Source organism: Pituophis catenifer, unplaced genomic scaffold, assembly GCF_029215685.1.
Source record: "Pituophis catenifer annectens isolate HBS135680 unplaced genomic scaffold, rPitCat1.0.hap2 SCAF_11, whole genome shotgun sequence".
NCBI classification, from domain to species: Eukaryota; Metazoa; Chordata; class Lepidosauria; order Squamata; family Colubridae; genus Pituophis; species Pituophis catenifer.
Genome location: NW_027256891.1, coordinates 8,379,034 through 8,391,867, shown reverse-complemented (window position 1 = coordinate 8,391,867; position 12,834 = coordinate 8,379,034). Strand labels below are relative to the sequence as shown.

The window sequence follows — 12,834 nt, the reverse complement described above, 5'->3', positions numbered from 1 at the left end:
TTTTTCTGATCAAGCCTAAATGTGAAGCTAAGAATAAACTCTAAAACTTATGATTCTTGTTTGGCTGTATTGTGAAAAAAACACAAATGGAGGATGTCAGGTTCTTTAGCTATTTTCACTAGCAGGAGAAGCCAAGCAGGAAATATTATACAGCCTAACTTGACATGTTATGTTAAGCTTGGTTGCTGAAGGATTTTTTCTCTCTGATAATTTCTTGTACATGGATCATGCAAGACATAAAAATGATCCCTGCATGAATTGCCCATCCACTTCATATGGCATGGAGAACATAGAGGAACACAGTGAGGACTAAGTGTAATTTTATAGCAGTCTTCCAGTATTTAAGGGGCTGTCACAGAGAAGAGGGAGTTGACCTATTCTCCAAGACACTAGAGGGCAGGACAACAAGCAATGGATGGAAACTAATCAAGGAGAGAAGCAGCCTAGAACTAAGGAGAAATTTCCTGACGAACAATTAATCAGTGGAACAACTTGCCTCCAGAAGTTGTGGGTGCTCCATCACTGGAGGTTTTCAATAAGATATTGGACAGCCATTTGTCTGGAAATACTATAGGATCTCTGCTTGAACAGCATGTTGGACCAGAAAACTTACAACGTTCCTTCCAATCCTATTCTTCTATGTTCTATGTTGTCAGCCTTGTAGATGCTCATAATATAATGCTCATAAAGCCCCATTTTGGAATATTAGGATGACTGAAAACTCTAAACCCCTTTGTTGCATACTTTTTTCAGAGAAGGTGAATAACACTCTATTTGTATTTCAGACAGTATTACTTCATTATAAGATTTAAAATGAGAAGGGAAAACAGATTATGCCATTGTTGCAAGGTTGATAGAGTTGTTGAGGATTGTCTATTCAGCCTTTCTTCTGATAGCAGTTAAACCATCAGTGTAGAAGAAATTAAGGACTTCTTTTTTGCTAAATTTAACTGCAGCTGCCCAATTGAATCATCCTGGTCTTTCTTGACAAAAGAGAACTGCAGATAGCCTTATCAGTACTGATTACAATCAGCCTTTTTAAGCCTGAATACGTGGAGCACATCTTTCCCCCTTGATTTTGTCTTTCACCCCACCCTCTTAATAACTACCCCATGAAGAAAAATGAGTTTTAGATGATAAAATTCTGTAGTTTGGCCATTCTTTAAATGCTATGAAGGTACTGTGCAAACCGAAATAGTAACGGTGGTAGAGTATTAGTCTGGTAGATCATGTTCCTATGTTCCTATGTCCTAGTTAAAGTGGGTGTGGGTTTATGGTTAGGGAACTGTGGAGATCTTACTGTTCTTTGAGCTCGGTTGTTGCTTTTACAGATATTTCATTATCAAACTAGGTAACATCATTAGGACAGGCACTATTAATATTATTTAATTGGGCAATGAAACATCTTCAAGAAAATAACTAAGTTCTGAGAGCACCAAGGACCCCTAAATTCAACCCTGAGCTACACATACTCTCTTCTATTGGTTAAGAAAATGCTCCTCAACATGGGTCATCTCCAAGTTCAGTGGTCATACCTCCTATAATTCTATATTCTGATTAAACAAAACACGGAAGCTAGGAAAGTGATTAATTAATTTATTTACTGCTCATCTCCATCATAAAGCAACTTCCATCATGGTTTACCTCACTAGAGTTTGCTCATGGAAAATAATTGGAGAATGTATGCTACTCTGAAATCTTGGTGGAGAATAAAACTAATCCAGAGCCACAAAAATATTAGAGGACTGGAAGCTAAACCATATTTATTTATTTATTTATTTATTTATTTATTTTTCATATTTGTATACCACCCTACTCCCGAAGGACTCAGGGCGGTGAACAGCCATAATAAATACAAATACATATAGAAGTTAAAAACTATTAAGAAACAGATTAAGTAATTTAGGCTCAAAGATTAAAAAACATCCAAATTTATCTAAAGAGGTTTAAAACCCAATTTAAAAGCCAGTTTAAAAGCCAATTAAAAAGGGAGAGTTAGGCCAGACCAGCTTGTTGGAATAGAAATGTTTTCAGGGCACGGCGGAATATGCGTAAGTCTTGGATGTTTCGTAACTCCGGGGGAAGCCCGTTCCAGATGGTAGGTGCCCCCACAGAAAAGGCTCTCCCCCTGGGGGCCGTCAGTCGACATTGTTTGGCCGACGGCACCCTGAGGAGTCCCTCTCTATGGGAGCGAACTGGTCGGTGAGAGGCTATTGGTGGCAGGAGGCGGTCTCGTAAGTACCCTGGTCCTGAGCCATGGAGCGCTCTAAAGATAGTAACCAAAACCTTGAAGCGCACCCGGAAGACCACTGGGAGCCAGTGCAGCTCGCGCAGGAGGGGGGTTACATGAGAGCGCCACATTGCTCCCATTACCACCCGTGCGGCCACATTCTGGACCAGTTGGAGCCTTCGGGTGCTTCTCAAGGGGAGCCCCATGTAGAGAGCATTACAATAATCCAGGCGTGAGGTGACAAGGGCGTGAGTGACCGTGCGTAACGAGTCCCGATCCAGAAAGGGATGCAACTGGCGAATCAGGCGAACCCGATAAAAAGTCCTCCTGGCTACGGCCGTCATATGCTCTTCAAAAGACAGCCGTGAGTCCAGGAGGATGCCCAAGTTGCGAACCCCATCTATGGGGGCCAACGACTCGCCCCCAATAGTCAGAGATGGCGCCAACTGACTATATCGGGACGACGGAAACCACAGCCACTCGGTCTTGGATGGGTTGAGTCTGAGTTTGTTCCTCCCCATCCAGATCCGTACGGCCTCCAGGCACCGGGACATCACCTCGAGGGCATCATTGGGGTGGTCTGGGGTGGAGATGTACAGCTGGGTGTCATCAGCGTACTGATGGTACTTCACCCCAAAACCACGGATGATCTCACCCAGCGGCTTCACATAAATGTTGAATAGAAGGGGCGAGAGGACCGATCCTTGTGGCACCCCACATATAAGGGGCCTCGGGGTCGACCTCTGCCCCCCTGTCAACACAGACTGCGACCGGTCAGAGAGAAAGGAGGAGAACCACTGTAGAACAGTGCCCCCACCCCCAACCCTTCCAACCGGTGCAGCATGATATCATGATCGATGGTATCAAAAGCCGCTGAGAGGTCTAATAGGACAAGGACTGAGGAGCAACCCCTGTCTCGAGCCCTCCAGAGATCATCAACCAATGCGACCAATGCTGTCTCTGTGCTGTACCCGGGCCTGAATCCCGACTGGAACGGATCTAGATAATTCGATTCATCCAGGTACTGAGGCAGTTGTCGTGCAACCACACTCTCAACAACCTTTGCAACAAAGCGAAGGTTGGAGACAGGACGATAATTTGCTAATACAGCTGGATCCAGGGAGGGCTTCTTGAGGAGGGGCCTCACCACCGCCTCTTTCAAGACGGTGGGAAAGACACCCTCACTCAAAGAAGCATTTATAATCTCCTGGAGCCAGCCTCGTGTCACCTTCCGGGAGGCCAGTACCAACCAGGATGGACACGAGTCCAATAAACATGTGGTCGCATTTAGTCTGTTCAGTATCCTGTCCACGCTTTCGGGAGTCACAGGATCAAACTCTTCCCAAATAATATTCTCAGGACCTGCCCCTGTCATCTCCTCTGGATCAATCCAGTCAGAGTCTAGCTGTTCACGAATCTGAGCAATTTTGTCATACAGATATTGTACAAAATCCTCAGCTCTACCCTCCAAGGGGTCTTCCCGCGTCTCTTGATGGAGCAGAGAGCGGGTCACCCTAAACAGGGCGGCTGGGCGATTATCTGATGATGCAATAAGAGTAGAAAAGTAGTTACTCTTCTCTACTCTTATCGCCACTAGGTAATTCTTAATATGAGATCTTACCAGTGTTCGGTCGGATTCAGAACGACTAGCCCTCCAACTGCTCTCTAGGCGTCTTTTCCGGCGCTTCATCTCCCTCAGCTCCTCAGTATACCAAGGAGCCAGGTGAGACCGGCGCCGGGTCAGAGGACGCAAAGGCACGACTCGGTCTAAAGCATCAGCCGCCGCCCTATCCCAGGCGGCCACTAAGTCCTCAGCCGAGTCGTGTGCTAGAACCTCAGGAAATGGCCCAAGCTCCATCTGGAATCTCTCAGGATCCATCAGGCGCCTGGGGCGGAACCACCTGGTCGGTTCTGCCTCCCTGCGGCGGGGTGTGGCGGTTCGAAGGTCCAGGCGAAGGAGGGAGTGATCTGACCATGACAAGGGTTCAATCACTATATCCCCTATCTCGAGATCACTCAACCACTGTCCAGAGACAAAAACAAGGTCCAGTGTGTGTCCCCCCATGTGAGTAGAGCCATAAATTAACTGGGTCAGGTCCATCGCTGTCATGGAAGCCATGAACTCCCGAGCCACCTCAGATGTCTCGCCAACTGATGACAGGTTAAAATCCCCCATGACCATAAGCCTGGGGGTGTCAACAGCCACCGCGGCTATAACATCAAGCAGCTCAGGCAGGGCTGCTGCCACATGGCAGGGAGCCAGGTACGTGACTAGCAAGCCCAACTGCACCCTATGACCCCACTTCACAAGAAGGGACTCACATCCAGCCGTCTGAGGAACAGTGGCCTCCCTTGGTCCAATATGATGAATGGTTGAAAGAACTGGGCATGTCTAGCCTAACAAAGAGAAGAACTAGGAGTGACATGACAGCAGTCTTCCAATATTTGAAGAACTGTCACAGAGAAGAGGAGTTTGACCTATTCTTCAAAGCATCTGAAGGCAAGACAAGATATAATGGAAAATTGTTAAAGAGAGATCAACCTAGAACTAGGGAGAAATTTCCTGACAGTGGAACAATTAATCAAGGGAACAGCTTGTCTCCAGAAGTTGTAGATGCTCTATCAAGGGAGGTTTCCAAGAAGAGACTGGACAGCTATTTGTCCAGCATAGTGTGGAGTCTCCTGCTTGAGCAAAGGTTGGACTAGAAGACCTCTAAGGTCTAAGGTCTTCTGATCCTATTATTTTATATTCTATGAACAAATACATGGAACATTTTAAAACATGGGCCAACCAACCACATTTGATTTAAATCAAGTCAATTTAAATCATGATTTAAATCACTAGTAAAAAGGCTTGATTTAAATCATAATTTTTAAAGAGCAACTGTCATTTCTGTCCCACAGCAGCTCCTCCTCTGGCCCTCTGTTGACTCACCGACAGTCCCAATATTGCAGCATAAACAGCCTCATGCTACATAACAGCTCCATTTCATGCTGAATAAACTAAATTATTAATGTATCTTAAATAGAAAACTATCTTTAGATAGATTTTTACTCCATAAGCATTTTATTAAAATACATTTGATAAAAATCAAAAAAATCCAATTTTTAATATTTTTTTTTAAATCAATTTTTATCCACCCTGCAACCAACATATTTTCACTAGTTTATGGAGATTCTCAGTCATCCAGGTCACGGTTATCCCAAAGGTGCTTTTTCAAAAGGCAACTGAACTTCTTTGTTTTTCCTTGAAGATGTTTCGCTTCTCATCCAAGAAGCTTCTTCAGTTCTTCAGTTCTGAAGAAGCTTCTTGGATGAGAAGCAGGGGTGAAATGCTCCCGGTTCGGACCGGATCAGGTGATCCGGTAGCGATTGTGGCAGGTGATTCAGAGAATCGGTAGCGATGGCCACACGAGGCTCCACCAACCCGCCTGGGTGTCGTTACTTCCTGCTTTTAAAAGGTAAAAAAAAAGGCTCTGACAATCGCGTGCCACAGTTGTGATTGTCAGAGCCCCTTTACCTTTTAAAAGCATTTTTTTACAACCTATAAAAAATGCTTTTAAAAGGTAAAAAAAGGCTCTGATGATCGCACACCGCAGCTGTGATCGTCAGAGCCTGTTTTACCTTTTAAAAGCATTTTTACAACCTATTCGCCCAAATAGGTTGTAAAAAAATGCTTTAAAAAAAGTAAAAAAAAAAAAAAAGTTGGCCACGCCCACCCAGTCACATTACCCGCCCACCAAGCCATGCCCACAGAACTGGTAGTAACAAATTTTACATTTCACCACTAATAAGAAACGAAATGTCTTCACGGAAAAACAAAGAAAGTCCAGTTGCCTCTTGAAAAAGCATCTTTGGAATTTTTATTAGTCTACTGGTTGAATGTTTTGCAGTGGAATTGCCTTTGTTTTCTTGCCAATATTTCCTCCTATTTTTTAACTTGGTGCTACTTACTGTATTTCTTATGATCTAGATAGGAGTGCTGCTCTAGCTGCAGAGGGATCAGCTGTCATATTTTATATTTGATTTTAGCTCTTATGATTAGTAAACCATTTTTGCCTTTCAGGTTGTTGTCATGGGTACAGTGTAGACTTTGCATGCTTACCGGTAGATATGTGGCTGTAAGGAAAAACAATAGTCTCTGACTCCAAACCAAGCTTGAGTGAATTGTTAATGTGACAAACATCTGACTGAGTAAATTGGGAAAGATTAAGCATTGAAGGTTTTACTGCCTTGCTAAATATATCTTGAGGTAATAGGAATGCCAAATTTATTTGGGGTGGATTTTCACTTGGTCTAGCAGCTTTGAACTGCAAAATTCCAGATGATGTCTAGAGGCAAAGTATTCTGTAGAAGGCTAATTCTTTGCCCCTATTTAGGGAACACCTGAAATTTTGCAGTCTAGAATTTGAATGTGATGTTTTAGCAAAATTCTGAGAGGTAGGATTGATTAGGGGGCTGGAGGCTAAAACATATAAAGAATGGTTGCAGGAACTGGCTATGTTTAGTCTAATGAAGAGAAGGACTACAGGAGACATGATAGCAGTCTTCCAATATCTGAGGGGCTGCCACAAAGAAGAGGGGGTCCAAAGAAGAGGGGTTTTTCCAAAGCACCAGAAGGCAAGACAAGAAACAATGGATGCAAATTAATCAAGGAGAGAAGCAATCTAGAATTAAGAAGAAATTTCCTGACAATGAGAATAATTAACCAGTGAAACCATTTGCCTTCAGAAGTTGTGGGTGCTCCATCATGGGAGGCTCTTAAAAAGAGACAGCCATTTGTCCTTCTTCAGTAAGGGTTTGGACTAAAAGACCTTCAAGGGATGGGGATGCAATTGCAGTTATAAGTGTAAAAAATGGCAATGTCATTTTTTTCAGTGCTGTTATAACTTTGAATGGTCACTAAACAAACTGTTTTAAGTCGAGAACTACCTGTGCTTTCCAGTCACCTCTGTATCATCTAAATTCTTCCTCCTAACAATGAATATTCAATTTAGCTTTTATGGTCAGACTCACAGAGTGACTTAATTCTAAACTGCCTATTGTCCCTGTCACATTTTGGTTTTGTTATTTTTTTTTTTTGAATTTGTAACTTTTGTTTGTCAAATAAAATTAAAATGAAAAATTAAATGAAAAATTTGTACCAACAAAACAGAAATGCCATGTTTACATAGTATGCACTCGTCAAACTAATGTATTATCATGCAGTGTGATGCTCAACTTCACACACTCAGCAAACTACCACATTTTAGCCTGGTGTAGCTTGTTGGAGTAACATTAGCTCACGGCTTTCCTTGTTAGTTTTGCCCCCATCAACATATTATGATCATAGATCTTTCTGCCTGCCTTTGGTACAAAGAATGGTGCTTTGTGTCATATTGGGTGCCTGAAACACAGCTGAGATCTCAAATAAAAATCTAGTGCTGAATTCAGCCTCTAGGAAACAATGACACCATCAGCTATTTGGGTCAAGACCCATTAATAGAAATCTTTGTAAAGGCTCCTATTACAAAAGTCTCCTGGGAGGGATAGTTTAGCAAACTGACTTTTGTTTACAAATGGATGGTGTGTGAGTAACCCATATCTTTGCTTTGCTCCCTGGAAGCTGCTAAAGCATTTCGTTGCCAGCCAGCCAAACATTTGATTGCATCATCAAAAGTCCATCCTTATTCCCTTGATGGGCCAAGATTTGCAGGCAGGAACGCGATCTGCACTGGAGAACATACAGTTGCTTTCAAGCCAAGGAAAAAACTGCCATCCTCAACATTTGGTTTATTTTTAAAGCTCCTGGCAGCTCCCTTAAGCAAAGAGAGACTTCTAGTCCAAGCCACAATGCCATGCTGTGCAGTGTGATGTCATGGCACAAATGATTCAAATTGTGATGGGTCTCAAGTCACATCAGGTGTGCACTGGAATTGAGGTCCCTTTGCCCCTGAGTTTGTCTGCCCGCACCTGTCAATTTCAAAGAGGCTGCAGAGGCTTCTTTTGATGCCCTCAGGCTGAGTGGCAGGCTGGGTTTTATTTAGGATAGAATAGAATACTTTATTGGCCAAGTGTGATTGGACACACAAGGAATTTGTCTTTGATGCATAAACTCTACAAACAACAAAGTAAAGTGATCATATAACAATAGGCGAAGGTGGTAGAAAAGATGAGAAGGTTAATGGTCTTAGATATAAGACAGTACTGCGGAATTAAATGTTCAGCAGAGTGATGGCACGAAGGAAAAAACTGTCTTTGTGCCTAGTTATTTTGGCATGCAATGCCCTGTAGTGGTGTCCTGAGGGGAGGAGTTGAAACAGTTTATGAGGATGTGAGAGGTCTGCAGATATTTTCTCAGCTCTCCCCCTATCCGTGCAATTGTTCTTTTTGCAGTCCTGACTATCTGTTTGAATCAGTATCTGTCTTGTTTGGTTGCTGTACCAAAAGATACTAGCTAGCTAGGTAGATATTGGTAGATATTGATAGATATCAATAGATAGATAGGTAGATAGATAGGTAGATAGATAACAGACAGGCAGGCAGTATAAGACATGGTGTCCATTATCCTTCAAATATATCATAAATCAATCAATCTAATTATATCTATATCTATATCTATATCTATATCTATCTATCTATCTATCTATCTATCTATCTATCTATCTATCTATCTATCTATCTATCTTTTAGCATTCATTCCAGTAAAAGACATTTGGAAGTTGGAAGTTACTGTCCTGCAAAGCAAAGCATCAGGTTTTATTTCCAATATTGCTCCTGGGCCCCCATGAATGAAGAGGTCTTGTTAGAAGAGAAAAAAATGATAGAGACCAAAGGAAATTAATTTAATAAAGACAATAAAAAAACCAGATAAGAACATTAAAAAATGTGAATTAAAAAGAAAAAATTTGAGGGCATATGTGTTTTTGTTTTTTGTCTTTTGTCAGAGGAAAAAAAATCCCTTTGGTATTTGTATTTTAGTCTTTTGAATAAAATTATATACACATGATAGATAGATAGATAGATAGATAGATAGATAGATAGATAGATAGATAGATAGATAGATTAGAGAGATAGAGAGATAGAGATAGATAGAAAAGAAAGAAAGAAAGAAAGAAAGAAAGAAAGAAAGAAAGAAAGAAAGAAAGAAAGAAAGAAAGAAAGAAAGAAATAAGACCCATAGCCTAGATCAGAGGACCAAGGCTGGCTGGGAAATTCTGGGAGTTAGAATAGAATAGAACTTGAAGGGACCTTGGAGGTCTTCTAGTCCAGCCCCTATTCAAGCAGGAGAACCAATACCATTTCAGATAAGTGACTGTCCAGTCTCTTAAAAACATCCAGTGATGGAGCACCCATGATTTCTGAAGGCAAGCTATTCCATTGGTTAGTTGTCCTCACTGTTAAGAAGTTTCTCCTTGATTCCAGGAAATAGTTTTCAACCATTCTTTCTTGTCCTGCCCTCTGGTGCTTTGGAGAATAATTTGACCCCCCTTTTTCTTTCTGGCAGCCCCTGGAATACTGGAATACTGCTATCATGTTGCCCCTAACTCTTCTTTTCTTTAGACTAGCCAAACCCAAATCCTGGAGCCATTCTTCATATGTTTTAATCTCCAGGCCTATGATCATCTTAGTTGCTCCTCTTTGAACTTTTTCTAAGGTCTCAACATCGTTTTTGTAGTATGGTGACCAAAATCGGTTGCAGTATTCCAGGTTTGGTCTTACTAGGGTTTTATAAAACGCTACTAATACTTCACATGATCTTGATTCTATGCCTCTGTTTATACAACCCAGGTTTGCATTCACTTTTTTGGCTGCCGCTGCACACTGCTGACTCATATTCAAGTGATTATCCACTAGAACTCCAAGGTCCCTCTCACAGTTACTGTTTTTGAGCCAGGTCTTGCCTAATCTGTACTTATACCTTTGATTTTTCCTGCCTAAATGTAAAACTTTGCTTTTCTCCACTTTGAAATTCATTTTGTTGGATAGTTCAAGTTTGTCAAGATTTTTTTGGATCCTGAGTTTGTCTTCAGGGGTGTTGGCTATTCTGCCAGTTTAGTGTCATCTGCAAATTTGTTGAGTTCCCCTTCTCTTCACTCATCTAAGTCATTTATGAAGATATTGAAGAGTAAAAAGAGTTGAAGGCCACAGGTATTAAAGTTGCTGAAGTTGGACACCCATGATCTATATCTTTGGAGGCACACCCATCTGCCCAAGAATATCTGAATAGATTAGAGGCTGGTGGGAAATATTCTCTCCAGTTTACTTCCTGGATCACAGCTCTGTTGTATCTGACTTCACCTAACCGAGCAGCAATTTTGTGAGAGCACTTATAGGTTGATCTTAACATTTCAGGATTACTCATCAACCCAGATTGGGACCATTGAAATATACCTGATCCTGCAAGAAGACCTCACATAATCTGGAAGTCTTGAAGCAGTTTTGTGAAAGATATGGCCCATAGTGCTTGAAGAGCTTTCATGGGAAAAGAATTCAGAGAATTGAAGTTCAGAAGCATCTGAGAGGAAATGGTTGCCCCAGTCCATGTCTTAACATCTGGTCATCTAATATCTAGTATCACTGATGGATTCCCCTCTCATTTCTTTGTGGGAAACAGGCAATAGAACAGATAAACACAACAGATTCCAACCCTGTTATTCTGTGTTTTATTCCTGGCCTTCAAAGCATATTTTTCTGCATATCAGTTATCCAAAATGAATAGTGGCAAATATCACAAACTGGTCAAATGGTTGTGCTTCCATCTGATCTATCTACAATCCACAACATCAGGAATATCATTAGCAAGTTTCATCTGATGTATTTCCCTTCCATGCTTGGTAGCCACATGAATTTAGTCCATCAACTTATCAGACAGCATCCCCAAAAGATGCTCCTTGTGGAAGGGAGGTCTTCTCTTTAATTATCCAGATTTTCCTCCAGATAAAAAGCTTGCTATTTACTTCATACGTGAATCTGAGACCATTATGGAGACAAGCACATTTCTTAACTACAGCTGCTGTTCTTTGAATCCCCATCTCCTACCTCTCTTGGTTTAAGTGACTTCTTTGTTCATTCAGATCTACTTTGTTATACACCATATGGGGAAGAAGGATTCAACACTCATTTGAAACATTTCTCCAAACTGCAGAAAGTTCTGAATGGAGTTGTTGAGTTGTGTGCCTACACCTACACCTAGTCTTGATTTGGGCACTTTGCTTCAATAAACTCCCTTGTCTCTTTATTCCCACCTGTTGGTTGATTAGCTCCAGACTTTCAAATTACCTCAGCCCTTGGTTTAATTAAAATCCAGTTGAGATTCATTTAACTTATTTGTGAAAGGGCTTCACTGCAAGCCAGCAGTTGTGATGTCTGGGTCAGTGGGACACTGCAAAGAAGTAGGAACCTTATGTTGTGGAGGAAAAAAAGACTGAGGATAAGAATCCAGCAAGATTGTTATGTAGTAACCCAACCAGGGTTACTTCAACCAGGGAAAATACTCTGAAGATTCTGTGAGGTGTTCTCTGGCCAATGCCAAACAGTTGAATTTCCCATAATGCCCCCATGCTGCTGTGGGGCAGTTTGAGAAATTAGGATGGCAGCTGACACAGCTTTGTGGTACCTTAGAACTTTTGTCCCTTGCTTTAAGCTACTTGTAGTCCAAGATATCTAACTAAGAGTTTGTAATAGCTACTACAATAGTTGGATTGTTAGTAACACAACCATAAGCCTATCTGGAAGGACATAACAGAATATCAGAACAACAAAAGATGGAAGGACCTTGGAGTTCTCCTAGTCCAGCCCCCTACTCAAGCAGAAGAACCTATACCCGTGATGGCAAAGTGGCATGCAGCACATGCCTCCCGCTGGCCAGCTAGTCTTTGGGTCTCTGCCGTGCATATGCAGGGCGAGTGTGGAGAGTCTGGGTGTGCATGCGTGGCAGTCGGGGCGCATGCAGGGGATGCACACATGCGCAGGGGTCAGGGCATGTGCAGGGGCTGCACGTGGAGGCATGGGGGGCGGGGCGTATGTGTGGGGGCCGCACACACATTGCATTTTGGGGATTCAGGCATGCACACATGCGCATTTGTGCACATGTGCGCGTGCTTTGGGCACTCAGTCTGGAAAAGGTTAACCATCACTGCCCTATACCATTTCAGACAAATGGCTATCCAATCTCTTTTTAAAAGCATCCAGTGATGGAGCAGTCACAACTTCTGAAGGCAAACCATTTCATCAAGCTGGCCTGGCCTAAATCTTCTCCTCTTTTAAATTTAAATTTTAAATACAAATTTTAATCTGTTTAATTATGGGGTATTTTAAAATTCAGCCAAATTATTTAATTCGTTTTAATCTATTTTAAATTTTGTATCTCTGTGTTTTATCTTCTGGCTGTTCACTGCCCTGAGTCCTTCGGGAGAAGGGCGGTATAGAAATTTAATAAAATAAAATAAAATAAATAAATAAAATTCTATTGGTTAATAATAACAATTTCTCCTTAGTTCTGGGTTGGTTTTCTCCTTGATTAATCTCAATCCATTGCTTCTTGTCTTGCCTTCAGATGCTTTGGGAAATAGGTTGACCCTCCCCCCTCTTCCTTGTAGCAGACCCTCAAATATTGAAACATT

The 12,834-nt window shown here is 41.8% G+C and overlaps 1 protein-coding gene across 3 annotated transcripts in view; it reads left to right on the top strand.

Annotated features, from left to right (window-relative positions):
- The window catches only part of PAK3 (p21 (RAC1) activated kinase 3), a 154,553-nt gene that overhangs the window by 82,927 nt on the left and 58,792 nt on the right, over window positions 1-12,834 (top strand). The window lies entirely within an intron of this gene.